This window comes from Lynx rufus, unplaced genomic scaffold, assembly GCF_022079265.1.
Source record: "Lynx rufus isolate CCGP_SWC_20201006 ecotype Redwood Valley unplaced genomic scaffold, mLynRuf1.p SCAF_12, whole genome shotgun sequence".
Lineage (NCBI taxonomy): Eukaryota > Metazoa > Chordata > Mammalia > Carnivora > Felidae > Lynx > Lynx rufus.
This window is the reverse complement of record NW_025814826.1, coordinates 30,031,502-30,056,381: the sequence shown is the minus strand read 5'-3', so window position 1 is coordinate 30,056,381 and position 24,880 is coordinate 30,031,502. Positions and strand designations below refer to the sequence as shown.

At 38.8% G+C, this 24,880-nt stretch overlaps 1 long non-coding RNA gene across 1 annotated transcript in view; it reads right to left on the bottom strand.

Annotated features, from left to right (window-relative positions):
• Positions 1-438: 438 nt before the first annotated feature.
• The window catches only part of LOC124507733 (uncharacterized), a 283,917-nt gene continuing 259,475 nt past the window's right edge, over positions 439-24,880 (bottom strand). The window contains exon 5 of the long non-coding RNA XR_006961116.1: positions 439-509. This is a non-coding gene — a long non-coding RNA (uncharacterized LOC124507733). The remainder of the gene's footprint in view (positions 510-24,880) is intronic.

Below are 24,880 nucleotides of genomic sequence, written 5' to 3'. Positions count from 1 at the left end.
TACATGCTGGCTATTTTTCCTATCCCCTCTCATTTAGTCATCTTCAGTTAATAGAGAGGACCCAAGAAGGTAAATGACTTTCTCAAGGTCAAAAAATTAGGTGCAGACTGGGTTTGAATCCAGATCCTTCTTGGTCCCCCACCCATGCTCTCATTGCTGCACTGCATTCTCTCCATCTGAAAGCTCGAAAGCTGTGAATTAAAGAGTCACCCAAACATACTTGGAGGGCTGCAGCTTTCGTGATGTTTTCTTTTCTGAATGCCTGATGCAGGGCATGTTTTCTATATAGTATTCAGATGTCAAGAATATGAGGGCAACATCACAGATTTTATTTAGTGACAAACAGGGTACGAAGTACAGTGGAAGACAATGGCTGACATTGAGTGCTGAGAGGTATTTCTCATACTGGGAAAGGAAGAAGTATTTCTCATACCTTTAGGCTCCTGAGGTCCAACTGGAATGCTGGTGGCGATGGGGAGACTTCTGTACAGAGGAGAGGGAATGAAAAGCTGCCAAAACAAATCAAAAAGAAAAGGGAGTAACAAGTTGCAGGCTTTTTTTAGGACAGCTTATGACTCCATGATCTAATTTATTAATTTTCTCGAATCTACTCTACTAGTGTTATAACTCAGTCTGTATTTGTGAAATTTTTTAAAAAGTTTATTTGTTTTGAAAGAGAGAGAGAAAGAAAGTGTGCACACACAAGTGGGGGAGGGGCAGAGACGGGGGGGGCGGAGAGAGAATCCCAAGCAGGCTCCATATTGCTGTTGCAGAGCCCTCTGTGGGACTTGAACCCACAAACTGTGAGATCATGACCTGAGCCCAAGTGAAGAGCCGGTCGCTTAACCAACTGAGCCACCCAGGAGCACCCGCATTTGTGAATTTTTAATGGAAACAGAGGCTCTGATACTTCAGAATGAAGAAATATAATCTGGGGGTTTCCTAGGCAATGAGTGAACATATGAGAAATGGAGTGTAACAATAGAACATGTACCTCTCATAGCTGCAGGAGAAGAAGGAATCGTGCAAAGATTTTTCTTCCATAATACAATTTTTTTTATGTCAACACATTTTCCATATGGATAAATGAGTAGAAAGGAAGAGCAGGATGGCGATGAATAATAAGCTACATGAAAAGCAAAGAAAACTAGTGCGTCCAGAAGGCTTAACTTACTGTATAACCAAGAGTGCGAAATTGGCCCAAGAGGGTTATATCATTGAAAGTTTGGAATTAAATGGAAAATAAACATTTAATTTGATCCTCAGATGTGATTTTTAAAATTACTTTTGCATTAGAATATGTCTTTACGGTTTAATGGATTCTGATTGTGCTCACTGATGACCTTTTTGACTCTTTAGACCATTTCAAATTCTAAAACATCAAGGGAACGATTTCCCAAAGTTTAAACGCAGACGTAATTGGATTTCTAATGCTTAGAAATCAGGATGAACAATTTTAAGTTAAAGAGAAATGTGGAGAAGATGAAGTGACATATTGTGGATGTAGCAGGAAAATTCTTCGTGTGTTCCCCAGCTACAACTCTGCTAACTACACTGTGCTCGTAGATTACTGGAAGGCAGATATCATAGAAGAAAGGGTGTTCCTATACCGGGTGAAGCAGTGAAAGCTGGAAAAGTGACTCATTGCTTCTAAATAGGAGCTATTTCAGTTTCCTTTCATTTGTGGGTTTTTTAGTTCAGTGCGAGAATATATAATGTGACTTCTAGATGTTCCATTCTCTAGAACAATTTATTCTAAAACACAGTTTGTTCTCTAGTGAATTTAAAATAGGTAAAAGAAAACAGTTTTCTAAGTTTAGGGATAGGAAGTAAAAAGGGAGAAATATGCAGAAGGAATTAAGAAAGGTGAGTCACTTGCTAGTAAACTTCAGAGTCTCAGAATTAAATCAGTTTTCCCCTTAGAACCAAGGGCAAGTCAGTGATAACATAATTAGAGCTTCGCACCAAGGATGTGTTCGAAATATGGTGTTTGCCAGGAGACACCTTCCTCTTTTGGGTTCGATTTTATTTCCTTCTAGAAAAATTCCCAGATTAAGGCACTTTGTGAAAGGATCCACTCTCTTGATTTTTTTTTTCCTTTCATTCTAGAGTAAAGAACTTGTAAGTTTTTAGGGAACAGAAAATCTAAAATATATGAGATAATCCCTCCCCCCAAATATTGAATGTAAATGTAAAAATCCGAAGGATAATAGAATTTATTTTGCTTGTAAAATTTTCATATTTCATGTTTTTCTGTGGCCTCTTCCTTCCCTTTGTTTCTCATTTCACCACGGGAATTTGATCAAAAACAAAAGAACAAGAAGATGTCACTTACAGTATGGTAATGGTTATAGGCTTTTAAAGATATTATAGAATATTTGATCCAGTTATTATTTTTTTATTATTGAGTTGTTGGTGTTCTTCATATATTTTGGAAATCAATTCTTTTTTTTTTTAACATTTTTTTTTAACGTTTATTTATTTTTGAGACAGAGAGAGACAGACCTTGAACGGGGGAGGGTCAGAGAGAGAGGGAGACACAGAATCTGAAACAGGCTCTGGGCTCCGAGCTGTCAGCACAGAGCCTGAGGCAGGGCTCGAACTCACAGACTGTAAGATCATGACCTGAGCCGAAGTTGGACACTTAACCGACTGAGCCACCCAGGCACCCCTGGAAATTGATTCTTTATTACACATATGGTTTTGCAAATATTTATTCCCATTCAGTAGGTTGACTTTCCATTTTGTTGATTTTTTTCTGTGCAGAAGCCTTTTAGTTTAATATCGTCCCACTTGTCTATTTTTGCTTTTGTTACCTATGGTTTTGGTGTCATATCCCAGAAAAATGGTACAGCAGCTGTGGAAAACAGTGTGCAGATTCCTTGAGAAGTTAAAATTAGAACTACCGTATGATCCAGCGATCCCCCTTCTGGGCATAAATCCAAGGGAAATCAGACTCTGGAAGAAATATCTGCAGTCCTACATTCATCGCAGCATTATTCACAATAGCCAAGACATGGAAACAACTCAAGTGTCCACTGACACACGGATGGATAAAGAAAATGTAGTATATGTATTCAATAGACTGTTATTCAGGCTCAAAAAAGAAAGAAATCCTGCCATTTGTGGCAACATAGATGAACCTGGAGGACATTATGCTGAGTAAAATAAGCCAGTCATAGAAGGACAAATACCTCATGATTCTACTTATGTGAGGGATCTAACATAGTCAAACTCATACAGGCAGAGAATGTAATAGTGGTTGCCGGAGCTGGAGGGTGGGAGAAATGGACAGCTGTTGTCCAATAAAGTTTTAATTATGCAAGATGAATACATTCTAGAGTTCTATTAAAAAAACAAAACAAAAACAAAGGGACACAAGGAAACTTTTGGAGGCGATAGATACGTCCGTTGTCTTTATTGTGGCGATGGTATCCTGAATGTTTGCATATGCCCAAACTCATGAAATAGTGCATGAAATATGTGCAGGGGTTTTGTTTTTGTTTTTGTTTTTGGTATATAAATTACACTTCAATAAAGCTGTCAAAAATTCTGGACTATTTGAAACTGACAGAAAAGTACAGAGAATAATATAAGAAACTGATACTTAGCCATCACCCAGTATTTTAAAATATTAACATTTTATCTTTTCTTCTTTTTTCTTCAAATCATAAATTACAGAGAAGGTGAAGACTCTTGGCTACCTTACTGTGATCCCATCCCCTCTCTCCCCAAAGATAAAAACGGTTCTCATGAATTTTATGTTTAAGTTTCCCATGCGGGAACTTCATGAGCAAAGAGAATCCTACATATGTCGCCGTCAGGTTTGCAGCTTGGTAAACGGCTCAGTAGAGCAGGTTGGCCATGCTGCATGAAGTTGGCGATGTAGCTCTGCCACGAAGGAGGGATTCTACTGCAGGGTGTAAGCCCAGAGCAAATCTTGCTGGTTTGCACAGGGAGACATGTCCATTTCATTGCAGCATTGTTGGAAGCAATAAAAATTACTTAGTTAGAAATTATTTTTATTGTTAAAAACATTTGTGCCAAACTTACTTTCCATGGCTAGATGTGTATGAAATGAGGAGAGAAAAAAAGTAAACAATACAAAAGTGTGAAAAAGAAAAAAATCTTTAAGACAGATGTAAATATTTTGTTAGGCTGTACACTTTTTAAGCTTTATTTCAGTCGGTTGGATGAGCAGTAATCATATCCTTCCAGCTCAAAGTGTGGTCCATGGACCAGAGGAGGGGCAGGTTCTTGGGGTATGTGTGTTAGAAATGCTGACTTTCAGGCCCCACTCTAGGTTTACTGAGTTAGAATCTGCATTTTAACAAAAACCCCGGGTGATTTGTATGCATAGTGGTTTGAAAGCACAGGTCTAGAGCAGCTGCCCTCAATTTTTAGGTCTCAGCAGGCCGATGGGTCAAGATGAGCTGCGAGGTGAATGCAAATACACCATTAGTAATGATCAAGTACACACTTTGCTGAACAATTTAAAGAAAAAGAGCAAATGTGAACTATTTCACATGGTACCGGCACTCAAATTCATGTGCATTTCCTGAGTGAAAGAAGAAGCATCGAGGTGGGTCTGTAGAGATAGGGATGTGCAATGCCACATTGCAAATATCGGAGCGATTGTGATGGGATCCCGTGGGGGGAGGCACGTGCTTTGTGACTGTGAGAGGTGACTGACTCGCAGAGTCAGAATCCCAGGAAATTGATAACCAACGGTAACAGGTATCTGCTCTCAGAGAGGACCATGTACTCATTGAACAAATATTTACTCATGAGAGGCCTGAGAAAATTGAAACTTAAAAGCTTAAGTTATGGGAAACTGAAACCTAACCAAGCTTAACCAGCTTGTTCCGCTTCTGTACAATTGCTTGGCGCGCCCATGTATTCCTGATCAATCATTATTGCCTGGCACATCCGTATATTCTTTTTTTTTTTTTTTTAATTTTTTTTTCAACGTTTATTTATTTTTGGGACAGAGAGAGACAGAGCATGAACGGGCGAGGGGCAGAGAGAGAGGGAGACACAGAATCGGAAACAGGCTCCAGGCTCTGAGCCATCAGCCCAGAGCCCGACGCGGGGCTCGAACTCACGGACTGCGAGATCGTGACCTGGCTGAAGTCGGACGCTTAACCGACTGCGCCACCCAGGCGCCCCATCACATCCGTATATTCTTGATCAACCATTGTTACTTGGCACATCCGTGTACTCCTGATCAATCATTGTTGCTTGGCACATCTGTGTATTCCTGATCAATCATTGTGATACCCGTACCCCCGGTTGTGGTCTGACCTAAAGGCAGGAACCAATCGAATACTGTTAAGTGTCCAACTTTAAACACCAACCAATCGCAGCTCTGTAACTGTGGAAAATTCCTGATTTCCCCATGACTTGTTTGTACCTGTCTATAAAAGGGGTGTAAAAACCTCTCTCAGGGCCTCTTGGCGTCACCGGCAATGGGGGCGCAGAGGTCCAGGTTCGAACCTGCAATAAATGACCCTTGCTGCTTAGCTTTGACTCTGGACTCTGGTGGTTCGTTTTTGGGGGTCTCTTAGACTCTGGGCGTTTCACTCATCCCTTGCATATGCTACCTCCTCGGCTAGACCCCAGGGAGCAGTGGTGCCCACCACAGACACAGTTCATGTCCCAACAGAACCTACGGGCTCTCAGGGGAGGCAGCATGACTGTCATACGTTAACAAGTATGACTGTCCAATGAATCTTATAGGAAGAGAGGCATGAATCTTACAAAGATAGTTAGGCAGTTAGGTAGGTAGATAGACAGTTGAGAGATTGGTAGATGATAGATAGTTGATACGTAGAAAGATACATTGATAGAATGAGAACATACAGCAGAGCCATCTATTGGAGTCCATGTGCCAGATGGCCACACATTAGAAGCTTTTGAAATGTTAGAGAGAAATGTCTGATGTTAACAGAATATGTGTAATTATTAGAATATGCAGATGCAAAGAAAAGCAGGACGGCAAAACCTTGGGGCACTGGCTTTAAATACAATGGCCAGTCAGGTGGGATTTGTAAAAATTATTGACCATGATTAGATAAACATACAAATCCAGAAGAGCAGTAGGTTATTTGTGAAGAGGCGTTTGGAAACCTTGATTCAAATATTATCCGGAATTCTCAAGACTCCTTTCTGAAGCTTTTAGACGCACCTACTGTTTAATTATACACTGAAGCCCATGCTTCTCCCCTGGTGCAGGGAGCTGTAACCAGCTCTCTCTCAAGGGTCTCCCAGAGAACTCCCAAACATTTTTTATTTGAAGAAATGAACACATGTGAAGTAGTTTGGTTTTTAAAAATGTCTTCTTTGAGGCACTTGGGTGGGTCAGTCAGTTAAGCATCTGACTCTTGATTTTGGCTCAGGTCATGATCTCATAGTTGTGAGATCAAGCCCCACATCAGGCTCTGTGCTGCCAGTGCAGAACCTGCTTGGGATTTCCCCTGACTCCCCTCTCTCTCTCACTCATTCTCTCTCAAAATAAATAAATAAACTTTAAGAAATACAAATAAAATGTATTCTCTGCTACCTACTACTGCTATTTTCCTAGCCTGCCACCATGACAGAGAGACAATAGACAAGGGAACCACTCAGGTGCCCTGTCTGGCAATTTAGGTTTATTGAGAATATGCTGGTGTCATATCAGAAAACTAGTGTGTCAAGCAAACATTATAACCATAACTAAATATATATTATATGATGCATAAAAATACATATATAACATACACACACACCCACATATATATGTATCTATATATATGTGGGTATGGGTGTGTGTTCTCCTAGTATTTCCTTTTCCTCAGCACTCCTGATGCTATTTCCAGTTTATTACCTCCTTAGAGAAGGGCTAAAACAGTAGAAAGAGAGAGAAACAAACCCAGAATTTTCCTTTGGGTTTTGAATTTCAAAAACCAAACATAGCCTTCAGAGGAGAAAAGGCATGAACGTTGTTTGGGAGATACTAATAAAGAAAACAAACCTGTCTACCCTGATGATCTGATTGGATAAATGTCCCCTGATCCATAGGACAGAGCGTCAGAAGGCAAGTGAGAAGAGCACTGGGCCCTTGATAAGGTGCTGGGGCTATTTCCTGTGCTTCTAAGGTGAAAGGGGCTATTTCCCCTAAGGTGAGGGGCTATTTCCTGTGCTTCTAAGAGGCCAAGGCTCAGAAGGGTAATAAAAGACCAGATACGTGTAGGGGACCCAGAGCAGAGATAGACTGGGCCGTGATTCTCAGAGTTGGGAGGATAGCAGAACTCCGTAGAAGGAATTAATGTCTTCAAGTGGATTTAGGCAGAGGAGGTTTAGTTGGCCAGGGAGACCTTCACTTCCCCAGGGTGATATAGCGCCAAAGAGCAATTCCGGTTGCCTGCGGCGGCACAGAGGTTAGATCATGCTGTAGGTAGCATAGTCTCCATGGCCCAAACTGCAGGATGAGCAGTTGGAGACAGCTGAGGCTGAGCTGGACCAAGGGCACCTGCAGTCGAGAGGCAGGGATGACACCTGGCTGGTGGGCCGATAGGAACAGACTCATCTGACTCAGATGTCTGTTCTCCCTGGCCATAGCTCCAAGCCTGGCACTTCGCCAATGCTCCAGAATTGTCGTGTTACCTCAGAATAGGAAGGGCGCGGAACTGATAAAAAATTTAGTTTTCAACTCAGGAGAATGAGGATTCAAAGTATAAACTGAGTTGAAAAAATAACGCCCCAGTTCTTCACATTAATTTTTTTGCCTAAAGTTTGTGCTCATCACAGTAGCTTTCTCAATATTTGTGTGGGATGGAGGTTTGGAGATGAGGTACCTTTAGGGAAGAAGGGGATTGTCTTTCTCCTTCTCTCTCCTTCTTACCTTACCACATCGGGGTATCTGTGATGGAAGCATTTCTGTTCCTCCGGTTTACTTCTATCTTTCCCTAATTTGTTCGTCAATATCGCTCTTCTCTATTGCTTGCCCCAGAGACAAAGGAGACAATACCAAACCTAGAAATACGTCTGAGGACACCCTCAGACAGATGTCAGATAACACCCATTTCTCACAGGATTATGAAGGCATCAGAAGTTCTGTCAGCTCCCAAAACCACTTGCCTTGTCTTCTGAGGCCCAAGTTATTCTGGGGGGTAAGGATGAAGAGTCTTTATAGCTTAGTGAACAGATATCAAACACGTAGAGAGAGGAAAGGGATGGAGAAAATATAGGAAAGGTGGAAAAGACTTAAGGATTTAGTTGGAGAGAAGGGAAAAAGTGGAAGTGTGGCCACAATTTTCTTGTGGAAAATGTATACTAGTTTGCTTATCTGTCATTTCCCCTGCCAGGGGGAATATGTTTCGTGGAAGAGTGTACTGAGTCAAATATATGCCTTATACAGGTGCTTTGTGTGGACCTGTGAGCACTCGGGAGCAATGTCTAACTCCCTGGAGAGCTGAGAATTCTATAAGATTTTTAAAAGCTTTTTTTCCTTTGTTGAGGTAGATTCGTTTACATGGAAACCTCACCCTTGCTGCTCTGCTCCTGTGTTACTGGCAGCTTAGCCAGAGGGCAGCACAAGGGCACCGTTTCTATACTCAGAGCAACAGAAGTCATTGCTGTCATGACAGAGAGAATCATTCTGTTATCTTTGGGTGCCCCGCCCTCCCTGTTCCAAGGTGGAATAGGTTCCTGGTCCATTTTATTGTTGAACAACATGGATGTACCTAGAGTGTGTTATGCTAAGTGAAATAAGTCGGACAGAGAAAGGCAAATATCGTACAATTTCACCTATACGAAATTTGAGGATTTAAGAAATTAAGCATTTAATAATTTAAATTGAGAATTTAAGAAACAAAACAAATGAATAACCAAAAAGCAGAATCAGACCTATAAATGCAGAGAAAAAACTGATGGGTGCTAGAGGAAGGAGGGGGAGGGGATGGGCAAAATGGGTGAAGGGGAATGGGCGATACAGGCTTCCAGTTATGGAATACGTAAGTCATCGGAATAAAAGGTACAGCTTAGGGAGTATAATCACTGGTGTAATAGCGTTGCATGGGGACAGATGGTAGCTACAATTGTGGTGAACATGGGATAACACAGAGAAGTTGAATTACAACGGTCGTACCCCTGAAACTAATGTAACCTGTGTCAACTATACTCAAGTGAAAAACAAACACGCAAACAAACGCACAAACAAAAACGAAAGCCCTCAGTGGAAAGCACCTTGCTTCCCATCCAGTCAAGCTAGCCATGTGTTCACCATGGGAACTGGCTCCCATTCTACCGGTGAAGGTAATGGGCGCTTGGTGCGTTGTGGTCACGCTTTCATGGAGAAGACCTGTGGATAGTGTTCTGCACCACCTGCATTCGAAGAGGAAATCACCCCAGGCTGGTTACGTCTAAGGTCAATGCTTGTCTAGAAAGCTGAAGCCCAGCGCCACTTAGAACAGTGTGGAGTGGTGGGTGGCGAGTGCCGGGGAGGACACAGGGAGGGAGGAGAGGCATGTGCTACTCAGGATCCCAGGCTGCAGCTTTGTCTGTGTGAAGAAGCCAACTCAGTACTTATCTGCTCCAGACAGATAGAGCTCCTGTGCTGCGTTTCCCACATTGGGGAGCAATAAAACAGACGAGGAAGGAGAAAGAGGTGGGGCAGTAGTGGGAGACCAGAGGAAAGGCTCCATCGACCAAGGGCGGGCTGCTGTGTCTCTGTCTGGTGGCTTTTCTTTCCCGATACCCCACCCTTAACATGTGGCTGGTGTCCATTAAATATGTGTTGAAGGAATGAATAAATATTTGGGGGCGTAATGGTTTCGACTACAGTTACTTTAGTAATTAAGTTATTGGCAATAATGGTATGATAAGCATTTTGTCTATTTTTTTTGTCATCTATAGTCCTGATAGGTTTTTTTTTTTTAATGTCCAATTGTCATAAAATTGTGTAACAGTTAGCTATGATGGTCAGACAAAACCTAGTCAATAAAAATGACTGTAGGCCAAGCAGCTCTGTGGAGGTATTTTTGTATTTCCAAAAACATGATCTTAGACCCCAGAAAGAGGACTCTCTGTATATAGAAAAATTAACCACTACGCCCTCCTCACCACCAGGGAAGCAAATGGGATCTGAGACAGAATGCATTCAATAATTGCACAATCTATGATGACGGCTCAGGCAGAGCCATTATTCTTTCATGTGAAAGGTGAGTGCTTTGCAAGGCAGGAAAGAAGCAAGAGTCTCTGAACACCAAGGTCTTATTTCTCAAAGAGTAGGAGGAAGACCCCATGAATGCGAAGAATGTGCTTTCTTCTATATGATTATACTCCCCTTTCTTAGATGGTTCTAGAGGGACATGGCTCAGCCATTATTGCTAAACAGCTTCTACTGGCTCCTTCTACTCATGGGTGCACAGCCGATGGTTCCCCTCAGAACCAGCAAAAGCCTGAGCAAAGAAAAACGCCTATTCCAAGTTTGCTGAAGTCTGAGGTAGCAGACTTGATGGTAATGCAGAAAGAGATGAAGATATCCATAGACTTTTCATGGGAGAGAAGTAGAATTTTCCTAGGGGTGAAGGGGAGGGAGTCCGAGGAAAGGTGAGTTTTCCAAGGGAAGAAAGGATCAAAGTGTCACAGTGAGAAAGGAATGGGGCCTCTGGGAATGTAGGGTTAGGGAACAAGATAATTCCCATGGGGTAAGAGGTCCTCCAAAGGCCTGGATGGAAGAGCTGCATTTTCTGATGCTTTTTCTTGGTTCAGGGGAATGAGTTAATTAAATAAGGTTACCACTCCTGGTCTTATTTTAGAGTCTTTTAAGATGCTTACTTGATCTTTCTGTAAAAGACTATTCAAACCTCTGTCAGAGGTCAAGGCAGGGCTCCTTGTCCTTCTTACCTCCTGCTGGGTTACCAGACTGAGGATATTGACCAGCAAACAACCCAGAGAGATGGTAAAGCCCATTTTATAAACTCCCTCTCCAGAAAGGGGCTGATGATACGCATTGATCTATCTTTTAAGGTAAAAAGGCGTTCCTTGCACATTGCATTTCATAGAAACCTACCTTCCACCGTCTTTGCCAAAGATGAAGGTGTCCTATGGACCAGGGTGATTCTACAAGTCAGAATTTTTGTTGCTTGTTGTTGAAAGAATTGGAAGTTAAAGCATTAGTTTTCTTCTAAGTTTCACCCTTTAATGACATTCCTAAATGAGAATTTTAAGTATTCCAAAATATAAGAAGATAAAATTAGAAAAATAAAAACTCTTTCTGCAAGGTGTTAGAATTTCATTAGACAAACTTATGTTTACTTTAGTCTTATCTACATTTTATATATATTGGGTATATGGCATTATTTTCCAGGTCATGTTAGCATATCATTTAATGTCTATTTAAGCCCGTACATTTCTCTACATGTATCTGGTATATTTTTGTTTTCCAGTGGGAATCCACATCTGTTATATGTATTATACAATTAGGTGTAGCATTGCTTGGATGTTGCAGATTCAACTGACAGGCCCTTATCGATTTGTGATCTTTCCTGCATAATGAAAACATGAGATTAAGTCTGGTATTTGAGTCTGGTTCCTTCTTACCATTAATCCTCTTTTGCAAACAATTGTTTCCTTAGCAACTGTACTAAGTTACTGAATATATTACTTAACCTGTTACTCAGGGGCTTCTCTCAAGGTGAACTGGATTCATTTTCATCTTTTTTATTTTTTCATAAGCTTGTTTTGTTAATTATAGTCCTTACTTGACAGCACTCCTTGCTTTTAGTGTTGCACTCACTTTGCACAATTTGTAGGGAAAATCAATCGTTAAACCTCTGGAATTTCACCTAATGCACATTATGCGGTCACTTGGCTCACAGAGAAGACTTTTCGTGGTACCATTAAGTGTGCTTTTAATTGTATGAAAAAGACTCCAGTATTTGTAAATCTACTTCTCATTCCCAAGCATCTTGAATTTAGTCAATAATTAAGTGAATCAGTGGAGACACAAGATTTTTTGTATCAATAAAGGGGTTGTCTCTCAAAATTAACCTGATAAAGTATCATTTAGCAGAGTTAGTCCATCAACTGGGGAAACACAAGAGGTTTTCCATTTCTTTTGAATTCTTTTTTTGCAATATTGAAATGTCTGAGAGTTCATTACATTTTACAGGCCAAGAAAGAGCACTAGGAAACTTGCAAATTCTCCTTAAAAACATGAGGAGGGAAGGAGTGTGATGATTGGAATTCACATCCTGCAGACGTGTGCATTCTCACTATAGTTCAGCTCACTATAGCTTCTCCAAATACCTTCCAAGGAGAGAAGCCAGACAGGATTCTACAAATGTGTGGAATGTCACCTGGACATTAACTGGGATTCCCATGGGACAGAGGTTAAGATAGAACTGCCACTGCTCTTATATAGAACCCATGATAGAGCCCACAGAAGTGCTGAGGTTCAGAAGTCCTGCTCTACACCTTTCTCTTTTAAATGAACAGCGGCACCACATTTGGAAGGCCAATTCAAATGCAAGTGGCCGCCAAGTGCCAAGCATGGAAAACGTAGCCTATTGTTTACAGTTTGGCAAGTCCCTCCTCAAGGTGGATTCTGGGAAAGAGAGGATGTTGATTTCTCTTGGTTCTAAATAGATTCAGTGCCAAATGACACATTGTGGTTAAGCCTAGAAATGTCCTTTGTGAACTTCTTATCTATCTTTCTGATGACTTATTTCTATTTTGACTTATGAATGCTCACTTCTTGGCTGCTGGGTTTCCTGGCTAAGGTTTTTCATGGGTTCCTGCAAGGTACATGTCAATGAATGGACAGAGCTAGAAGTTCTGACCCACTTAATATGTCTTTTACCAACCTATGTTTGCTTCATCACTATCACTACTGGTTGGTACAAAGTTTCTCTTTCAGTATTATACTGAAAACAAACTTCTCCATATTCCCCCATAATGTTTACATAAATTAATATTACCATAGCCATTTTGCTGAATTGTTTCCGATTGCCTTTTAGAGAAGTGGGAAAGTCCACACAGGGCTTCTGGTTCTAGCTCTACTTTCAAAGAATGGGGAATTGATATTAAAGTGTCTACTTGAGGATGCCAGTCCCCAGAAGAGCTGGAAAATATCTTTATGGGATTACCCATACCTCACCAGAAAGGAGTTTTCAATGTAAGGAGTCTTCAGGGTAGTTAGTAACTTGCTCCTCAGTCTATAGTCTATGGCCCAACTTTCCCCCTTAGGGGTTAGCTAGGAGGAGATCTTTAGTTATAAATGTACCTGGGCATGTCTTTGTCTTTAGGTCTCCTTGTTCATGGTAGGAGACATAGCCACAGGCTACAGTCTTTGAGATGCTAATAAGTATTGAGAGATGAAATGGAAAGCATAGTGTTTCTCAAATTTATTTAAATATAGGTTATCTTCTCATGGGAGAATTTTAAGCAACACTTACTTACAATAATATGTTGAGAAATTGTATGGCAAATTTATATTTTCACGCCAGAGTTTATGAAGACAATTCGATCACCTTGTTCTTGCCCTCTCAGGAAGGCAGGGCCAAATCAATAAGAAGTGTCTCAGAGTCATTTGTATGTGTCCACACAGGAGTCTGAAAGTGCAAAGACTTGAATGAGAATTATCTAAGTTAAAAGGCTACATAACACTTCTTCTGAAGAGAATCTGAAAGGATTAGGGATCCACAGAATTCCTTTCTAAAGTTATTTAATGAATATGAAAGTTAAAAATTAATTGTGTATATAATTATGGGCTTTGTGGAAAACTGTAGACTTTGGGACACCATGTTAATTGAAATCAGTTTTTTAGTATGCTTCGTTGTGTTCTCACTGCATACTGAGCTTTGTGTAGATTGTACTAGAGCCTCCATTCATGAGGCTTCTATTCAATACTGGAGGATTTTAAAAAGGAAGTATAGAAAGATACACGCTACAGATGAATGAGATAGGAGAGAGTCTGTGTAAAAAAAAAAACCACCTACATGTACATGCCCTCATCTGCATATTCCAAAATATTATAGTTGTGTAGATATCCATATTTATCATAATCAGTAAACATTTTGAAAACCTCTTTTGTGTTTATTACTGTTCTGGGAACTGAGTATATAGATTTAATTGAGAAAAATCTCAGTTACTTTGAGGCTTCTTTGGTCTCTAAAGATACAACTGAGAAATCTTGTTAATGATCAGGAAGAGGAGTTACATGTAAACGAATTGAAGAATGTGAAATCGACTCGTCAGGCTTTACAACCCGGAAGTTCAGACTCCTCTTTTTGTTAGACTAACAGGAAATAGCTTGGTAGGCATAGCCTTGAAGCATGCTCTGACCTGTGTGCATCACTGATCAACAGGGAAGGGGAGAAAGCTGATATCCACTTGGAGAAGTCACTCCCATTGTTGGACTGGCTACTAAGAGGCAACTTACCATAAAATCAGGCCTTAAGATGTAAAGGATATGAAAGCTAAAGTTAAAGAAATTTTACCTTTTGATGTGTCTGGTACAGGCTTGGCTTGTGTCTATGTTGTTTATTATTATTATTATTGTAATAATAATTATTAATTTCAATAATTTTTATTAATTGTAATTATTAATAGGACTCTCTTTTAGTCTCAGAAGTGACCTAGTTTGTAAAATAAATAATATTCTCCTCTATTTAAAGAGGAAAGAATATGGGGCGCCTGGGTGTCTCAGTCGGTTGGGCATCCGACTTCAGCTCAGGTCATGATCTCGCGGTCAGTGAGTTCGGGCCCCGCATCAGGCTCTGGGCTGCCGGCTTGGAACCTGGAGCCTGCTTAGGATTCTGTGTCTCCCTCTCTCTCTGCTCCTCCCCCGCTCGTTCTCTCTCTCTCTCTCTCTCTCTCTCTCTCTGTCTCTCTCAGGAATGAATAAACGTTAAAAAAAAATGTGAAGAGCAAGAATATGGGGTTTGGGACTAGAGAGATCTTGGTTTTAATCCCAACTTTGATGTTTACCAGATCGATGACCTAGTGCAAATTACATAATCCCTTTGAGCGGCGGTCTTTATCAGTAAGTGGAAATAATAATTCATTTGAAAGTTGTTGAAAAGCTTATATAAATGTAAAGTAGCCATCTGAATACCTGGCATATGGCAGACACTAAATGAATCGTGGCTACTTTGCTATTCTGATTGGTATTTTTAACTAAGGTTCAGTTCCAGGAGAAGAGTGAGATAACAGAAATCCTCAGATAAGAGGTGATAGTTGAAGAGGGGTTCTAGTTTTTCTACCACCAGGGAAAGAGCATGTGTCCAGCAGCCAAGGACATGGAGGACAAGGCCCAGTGAGGGCCTGGCAGAATCTGAGACAGGTGGTCAGACACTCACGCCAATAAGCTTGTTCGAAGGCAAAACATAGATCTTACCAAAGAAATGTGTCAGAAATCCAGTTAAATGGACCAAGCACACGTAGAAGCGTTGGGAAGAGAGTAGGCATTGTGGATCCAATCCACACCAGGTATTGGATCTATATATAGGATCCGAACTGAATCCCCGTTTCCACCCTATGATGGACTAAGTCTCCCAGTGATTTCCCCATCTATTCCAGACTAACAAAGGACCTAGATATTTTGAGTGTGCAGCTTTAGAACCTGTGGTTGAGCTAGCCTGGGAGGGAAAGGCTAACCTAACCACAGCTGATTTCTTTTTGTCCTGGTGGAGTAACATTCTATACATTAAAAACATTTTCATAGCAGGAAGGCTACAGAAGCTTCACCAAATTCTGTGACATCCAAAGGCTTGTGGAAATGAACTGCAACGATTGGTACTGTTTGTATGTATGAGTAAATTCTATTGAAATAACCTTGTTGTTTCAAGAAACAAAAATAATCTAACTTCTCATAAAAACAGTAGCATTTTATGGTAGTGTTATTTTTACAAGCATCTATGGTAAACAGAATTCGAATATACCCACCCCCTGTGTATACAATGTATAAAATTCTCCCCCACTGACTATTATTGGGACTTGTGAATATGATAGAATGTCATTCCCATGATTATATTATGTTATATAGCAGAATGAATTTTGCAGATATAATTAAGGTCTCTAATGGCTTTGAATTACCGAAAAGATTATTGGGGTGGACCTGATCTAATAAGGTGGGTCCTTCAAAGAGGTAAAGATATGAAAAGTAAGGGAGATTCTTTTCTTTTTAAAAATATCTTTTTAATGTTTATTTATTTTTGAGAGAGAGAGAGAGAGAGAGAACGCAAGTGGGGAGGGACAGAGAGAGAGAGGGAGACAGAATCTGAAGCAGGCTCCAGGCTCCGAGCTGTCAGCACAGAGCCCGATTTGGAGCTCAAACCCACAAACCGTGAGATCACGACCTGAGTTGGAGTCAGATGCTTAACTGACTGAGACACCCAGGTGTCCCATAAGTAAAGGAGAGTCTTATGCTGGCCTTGAAGGAGCAAACCTCTGTGTTGTGAAGGTAGCTGTGTGGTTGGGAACAGCTGGTAGACTCCAGGAATTGAGAATAGCCTCCAGTTGATAGCAGCAAGAACACAGGAACCTCATTCCTACAATCGCAAGGATCCCAATGCTGGCCAAAACTTGAATGAATTTGGAGGAGGATCTTGAGATACAGATGAGTCTACACCCCCATTCACCACCTGGATTTCAGTCTAGGGAGACCCCGAGCAGAGAACCCAGAGATTCTAAGTCTTCTGAAACTGAGATAGGAAGTGGATGTTGTTATAAGCTACTGAATTTGTAGTAGTTTGCTATATAGCAACAGAAAATTAATGCATCTACTAAACAAGTTTTACTAGGAATTTTAAATCTAATGGAATTTGAAGCCAGTTTGAAACCAAATGTAAATTATTGGTTTTATGTCTATAGGTTTGGCTAACTTTAATCAGGATTAAAAAGTTTAATGAGAGATAATTCCATACCTGATCAAACTCTTCAATTTAAAATTAATTCTGAAATCTGAAACCAGTTGCATTGGGTTATTTTTCACAAATTTCGGAATCACTTGAAAAGTTATTTTAGAGAATTTATTTAAGTTGCTTTCTTTAACAGCTTTGGTCCAAAATGTGCGGAAGAAACTTCATGGACCATATGTCTTATGTTTGCAAAACACTGGAACAGAATTCTGAGCTATCTAGCCTGCTAGGTATTGAGCATTTCAGAATATGTTATATGTATTAGGAAAAAATACTTTTGCAACACTTTTTATGTACTAAGCATATGTAAATCAGAATCAGTGGAAGCCTAAAAAGAATAAGATGTACATTTCTTTTTGATGAGTAAATTGCATAGTCTATTTCAACCTAGATCATAGATATTTTCAGAGAGGCATTGAAATAAGTAAAACTAATTAATGTCTGACCACATAAGAAGATAAATTTCTATCTTTCTGCTGAGTTTTTGTCTTTGAAGCTTTTTGTTTTGTCATGCTCTGCCAGTTAGTTCTTATTTATATTTCATGATATTGAGTTTGTCATATTTTTTAAGCTAATTGCAGGGTTTTATTTTATGTCTTTTCCAGAAGAAGGCCATAGGGTAAGATGAAAGTATACTAGATTTCAGATGATTCAGAAAAGAAATATCCTGGAAATGTAATGGAGGCCCTTTCTATCTGAACCGTGTTACTGTGACTTTAATTTAAAACTTTTTTTTTTCCTAAAAATTCTAACTTGGTAAGAGATTGTGAGTCAGTTATTTCTCCTTCGATGTGCCACATGCTTTTTTCCCTTTTGCAAATGTCCTTCTGTTAAAAGGCCCATACATTCGGCACCCTTCAAAAATGATTTTATTCCTTTTTTAACTTCAAAGGAAATGTTTGAAATAACAGGAGAGAAAGAAAATGGCTTAAGTAGTGAAGATAGGATTGTGTATGATTGAGCTTGACAATATGACAGTTGATTAGCTCTGATGTTTTTATGCATTTGGGTAAAATTGCAGTGGTTCAGATTACTTAAATGATCTGTTGTCTTAAGTCAACAATAGACATGTGTCTTCGAAACAGTATTTTCTCCCATTTGTTTCCATTGTCTTAGCCTCTTAAGCAACACATAGGTGATTGATTTATAATTTTATAAGCAGCAAGAGTCTTTAAAGAACATTGATTATTTCTCCCCTTCCTCTCCCTTAAACCATTTTCTCTACAAAGGCTCTCAGAAATGGAATATTTATTGAGATTGCCAGTGGGTTCCATTAGTTGGACTGTAGCTCGTGGTTTACTAATGAGGCTAGGCTGTGTTTTCTGTCATTAAGGGTGATTTGAAAGAATGCTATAATTATCGCTTTGCATTGATTGCGGTTGCTTTTCTTACGGCTTTAGCAGTAACTATGTTCTAAGATATCTCTCTTTCAGAGTTTTTCTGTACTACTTGATACTTTATTGTTGGTGGACATTCCACTTCAGCAGAAAAATAGAGTAAATTATCTTTGTTGTTTGTCATTTGGAGGAGAGGATTTATAGATATTTACATTTAGTTAAACTCCCACTTTCCCCAACATATTGTGGGTAAACACCCAGGATACTGCAGAGGTTGCTAAGATTTTCTTTTGCAAGGAAAACACCATACTGGATCTTTTATAGGCACACTTAAGTCATGGTGATGTTCCTCTTTAATTTGGAGGTTAGGCTAATTATTTTTGTAAATATCTTGTATCAGACAGACTGATGTGTAGTCATGTTAACCCCTTCTTAGAGCTGCTGGATGTTAATTCATTCCCCATACTTGAGACTTTTCCTCCTTTGTTTGCTTGTTTGTTTCTGACTCAACCATAGTTGGCAGAGAGCTAAAGTCTTTCGAACACCCCCAGAGTCCGAGTCAACTCAGATGTGGCCAATGAAATGACTCTAGTAGAACATGTTTAACTGATCTTCACTAGATAAATTTCTCCGGGGATCATGTCCTCTTCCACGATACAGTGGAAAGCATGCGCACTGTGGAATAGATAGACTGGAGTCACCACTGGTTGTGTGATGTTGGTAGGTTACCTGAGCTTGCTGAGCTTGTTTCCTTTCTATAAAATGTGCATTATTACCAACCTCTCAGGCTTCTTATAAAGACTAAATAAGATAACCATAAGTAAAATGTAAGTAATATAATATATGTGTATAATATATATAACATAAGAAAAATATTCTTCACAATACATGGTATGATGTCAAATGTATGTTGTCTCCTAATGCATGTTGTCTTTTGCATTTTCCTATGCTTTCATAAAAACAGTAACAAAAAACAGCTTTATGGAAATTGTCTAATGGACAGCAAATGGTGGGTTCTCACCTACTCTAGCTTTCTTGAATGAATACATGTATAAAAGTTATTATCTTGAATGGATAAAGAAGATGTATATATATATATATATATATATATATATATATACACACACACACACACACAATGGAGTATTACTCGGCAATCAAAAAGAATGAAATCTTGCCATTTGCAATTACATGGATGGAACTGGATGGTATTATGCTAAGTGAAATTAGTCAGAGAAAGACAAATATCATGAGGACTTTAAGAGACAAAACAGATGAACATAAGGGAAGGGAAACAAAAATAATGTAAAAACAGGGAGGGGACAAAACATAAGAGACTCATAAAAATGGAGAACAAACAGAGGGTTACTGGAGGGGGTGTGGGAGGGGGGATGGGATAAATGGGTAAGGGGCACTAATAAATCTACTCCTGAAATCATTGTTGCACTATATGCTAACTAATTTAGATGTAAATTAAAAAAAAATAAAATTAAAAAAAGTTATTATCTTGTAGTTTCTAGGAATAGTCAGAAGTTTATTACTATTGTGGGTTGATTTATATCATGACACTTTCTTTGGGAAGAATTTAATGCTGAAGACATGTGCAACTGAAATATTCCATTCTTTACAATCTCCCAGAAGAGGGAGAATAATTCTTATTTATTTATTTATTTATTTAAAATTTTTACAAAGCTGGAGGAGAACTGCCTTGATGAGTATTCCACTGATGGTCATTTATAATAAGCTGTGACCAATGGGGATGAGGACATCTGGAGAATGGATGTCATTCCCAGACAGTTAAATGGTGAATTCCCAAACAAATTACAAGCTAAATTTTTATTACACAAAGTATATTTAGAACCATAGAATGCTTAGAATTGCTTCAGTGTTTATTGTTTAATAATAAGTATCCATGCATTATACTATATGGTGCATCCTTTAGAAAAATGAATGAGAGTCAAGGACTGATTTGAAGACTTTTTGTCACAAACACATATATGTTAGGGAGGTGAAATTTTTGAAGAGGAGGGGTAAGTGAGTGAAAGGGAAATAGACGTCTCTTCAATAACTGTGAACTCAAGATGGAGAAGATGGGGATTAAGCATGAGGGGAGGGAGCATTGTAACGTCTATTATTAAACCAGTGAGTGGAATTGGTGAGCACATTTCCATTAGCCAGGCACGAGAGTTGGGATACTAGCTTCCCCTGCCCACCTCACTTGATAAGTCATTTCAATAATGCCTGCATTTGACAGAAGGCATTTTGAAGACGTGTGGAGTATGTGGGAGGAATATTGGAATATAAAGAAGAATTTGTCCCCTCTGACCAGGAAACTAGAAAGTGTCGAGGATAGCAACATGGGAGAACTAGGGAAGCAGATGGTTTCAGGCTCTAACCAGCCAAGAGCTGTTGGTTCCTGTCCACGCAGTGATTTCAGAGTGCTGTGTGGTAATTTAAAAGCAAATTAAAGTACTTATACCTCTGAAGGACATATGAATTCAGTGGGTCTCAGTGCAAACTTCTTAAAATTTGGATATATTATAGTCCTTTTCAACTCCTTTTCAAAAGAAGGGGATAAAGTAGCAAATCTGGAAAGAGAATCTCTACCATGTCAAACCCAGGAATAACATGTTTATTTGAACAAAGGAGGCCATGGAACCCCTCATTCAAGGTCATCTGAGGTTAAACTAGAGATAGATATTTTCCTCTCTGTGGAATGCTTTCTATTAGCAGAAACTTAAAGCATCATTTCTAATTATGTGAAGCTTCCTAAAGATAGACACTGTGTATTACCTGCTCTCCTCTACCTGCTGCCGAATCTGTCTCACCAATCATAGCACTCTGCAGAGATAGGTACTCAATCAAATAGCATGAAGAATGCAGAGCAAAGAGAAGTGCAGAATCAGAGCAGTTATTCAGATATATTCATTCCAAATCAACAGCTTCTTTTTGAAATTAAAAGAGCAGTTTATATTTGAAGAAGTAAAAGAGTATGAAAGAAGAGAAACTCACTTGTTTGGGTTACTACGGTCAAAACAAGACATGCAGTATGTTCTCTTGTTCTCCAGCTCTGAGACTTAGTAGTCGTTATTTTGAAGAGAAAGAGTCAGGAGGGTCTGTTGAGGTTTTCATACTTGTTTTTTTTTTTTTTTTAATTTTTTTTTTCAACGTTTATTTATTTTTGGGACAGAGAGAGACAGAGCATGAACGGGGGAGGGGCAGAGAGAGAGGGAGACACAGAATCGGAAACAGGCTCCAGGCTCTGAGCCGTCAGCCCAGAGCCTGACGCGGGGCTCGAACTCACGGACCGCGAGATCGTGACCTGGCTGAAGTCGGACGCTTAACCGACTGCGCCACCCAGGCGCCCCGGTTTTCATACTTGTTAATTGAGGAAAAGGTGTTGACATTGGTCTCGTTAGATCCTCTTGTCACCTGATGGTTTCTGGATCTTCCAAGATATTTGTCTCATGGGGGAAATGAAGGAGGATGAGATGGGAATGGCTCTTATCTCCACAAGTTGGTGAGATCCCAACTGCCTGGCCCTGCCCACTGGATTTAACACAGAGATTTTGTCGCCTGATTTTTTTCTGCTTTGTTGAGGTCAGAGATGGAAGCTGGATTAAACATTTGCCAGTTTCTAATCTAGGATTTGTGCTGAAAACTGGAAATTGTCCCATATTTGACAGTATATCCATTAATGTTATTACTAATTCTCAGACCTTCCACTTTGGGAATTTATTTGCTTTCTAAAGTTTGTCTGATAAATATCTCTGTATTTTCTTCAAATTTGCTCAGTGGGAAGCTTTTGTAATTTATGCATACCCTCCAAAGCATACTCATCAAATTCTCTTGACTCTTTGTATTTTTCCTGGTTATGACATTTGATCTAATAGATGCATTCGATGCACAAAGAATATTCTAAAAGTGAGTTTCCATTGTTTCTATTTTCAACTATTTTGGGTTAGTGCATATTTATATTTTTGAGACATCCCATAATTCCAATTAATATTAGACATCAGGAGGATATACAAATAGTATGTAAGCAGTGATTCATCTTTGGAGTGTGGAAAAAAGCTGCTCAAAATTCATTAGATCCCCACTAAAAATAATTTTGAATACATTAGGAATTCTCAAAAGCTGTGCCATTCTAACATTTTCCCCCAGAGTTTCAAAAATGCATATATCTTTTGTTAGCAAGAATTCTTTTAGCCCAACCAACGAGATGATGCAATATCCTAAGTAGCCACTTAATGATTGTCAGTCACTGATGATATAGCTCTCTTAAAAGACATTTGTATTCATCTTCTTGTTATCAGAACTCTGATTTTATTCAGAAATTGGAGGATCCATATATTTTAGGAGATGAAATAAATACTTTAAGCCAATATATATGTCCGTTGTCCTTGCTAGATTGGGCATTTATGAAATTCTGGCTGATTCACAGGTGAAGAGCAGTTTCTTAGAAAAATGATCTCCACTCTTAAAAAGATACTTAGGACAACACATGTCCCTCCCTGATTTTTTTTGTTTTGTTTTGTTTTGTTTTGTTTTGTTTTACATTTGGATTTTGTTATGTAGGAACACAATGGCTATAGATACTGTAGTCATCCTAATACAATGACAGGTGAAGCCTACAGTTGTGGAAATAGAGCAATCTTGATATCAGAAAAACTGATTTAATGGATGCTCTACTTTGGGACTTCCTATTATGTGAGTTAATAAATTTACCTTATTATATACAAAAAATTTAAAACATTATTAAAGTATTATTAACATACAATAAACTGTACTTTAAGGTGTACAGTTTGGGAAGTTTTGACATTTGCACTTTATGTGAAATCACACAATCAATATAATGAACATATCTATCTCCCAAAAGTTTTCTTATGTACCTGTCTGTGAACAAATACAGTTTTAATTTTTTTATCAAAACATATTCTTTATTTTGATTGATTACACTGATGACAATATCTAGCACATGGTTGAGTGGGAATGGTGAGAGCTGACATTTTTGCTCTTTCCTTCATTTTTGCATGTAGTGTTTTACCACTGTGTACGATGTGAGCTATAATCTCTTTGTAGGTATTTTTATTTGAGGAAGTCCTATTCTTAGTTTGCAGAGAGTTTTTGTTAGGAATTGATGTCCAATTTCATCAAATATTTTTCCACATTTATTGAGATAGTCATATGGTTTTTCTTTTTTAATCTGTTAATACATTATATTATATTGATTGATTTTTTAATGTTACACAAACTTTCATTCCTGAAATAAATCTACCTCAGCCATTTGACAAAATTTTGTTAAGGAATTACCATCTAGGTTTAAGAGGGTGTGAAAATTAGTAAACGGAAACCTCCTTCAAAATGGAGTCAGGAAGTCTGAATGGGGTATTTTCATGCATGTACCACATTTGCAGCTTCTTTTACATACCCCAGCAGGAAAAAGCTTACTTTACTACCCCAGCAGGAGGAAAAGAGATTTTCTTCTTGACCAGCAACAACCCAGCCAATAAGAACCATCGTAACTCAGCCAATGAGAAGTTGCCATAACCCTGAAATCTAGTTCTCTTCTAATAACATGTCATTCTACACAGCTCCTTCATCTCCCTCTTTTCCTCTTAAAAGAACACTCCTCTTTGTTCTCTGGACTTGCTTGTAGCTTGGCATAATTTGCATGTTCTGAATTGCAATTTCTCTGCTATTTCTGAATAAACTCATTTGCTAGTAAACCAACTGCTTATTTTATTTTAAGGTTGTCAAGGGATATTGGTCTATAGTTTTATTTTCTTGGAATGTCTTTATCAGGTTTTGGTATAAAAGTAATGGCATCATATACCAAGTTGGTAAGTATTCCCTCCTCTTCAGTCTTCTGGAAGAAAATCATATTGTTTTTGTTTTCTATTTTACTTATTTCTGCTATGATCTTTATTTCCTTTCTTCTGCTTCAATTTTCATTTGTCCTTTTTTTTCTTCTAGTTTGTTGTGATTAAAACTGAAGTAGTTGATTTGAGATCTTTTTTTTTTCTAATATGGGTTTTTTTGTAAATCTCTATTTCCCTTTCCCTTTTGCTTTAGTTGTATCCCACAAATTTTGATATGTTATATTTTTATTTTCATTCAGTTCAAGATACTTTCTAAATGTAAATTTGGAAATGTGCAATTTAGTTACAAATATTTGGGGATCTTTCAGTATATTTCTATTATTGGTTTAAAATGAAATTTTACAGTTTCTGGGTGGCTCTATCGGTTAAGTGTCTGACTTAGGCTCACATCATGATCTCACTGTTCATGGGTTCAAGCCCCGTGTCAGAATCTGTGCTGACAGCTCAGAGCCTGGAGCCTGCTTCGGATTCTGTGTCTCCCTCTCCTCCGCCCTCCCCCTGCTCATGCTCTCTCTCTCAAAAATATATAAAACATTAAAAAAATAAAATGAAATGAAATTTTACTGTGATCAATTATATACTTTATATGATTTAATTGCTTATAAGTGTATTCAAACATGTTTTGTGTCACAGTTTATGGTATATATAAGTTAATGCTTTGTGTGTACTTGGAAAGAATATATCCTGTTGTTCAGTGAGTGTTCTATAAATGTTATTTAGGTCAAGTTAGTTGACAGTATTGGTCAGGACTTCTATC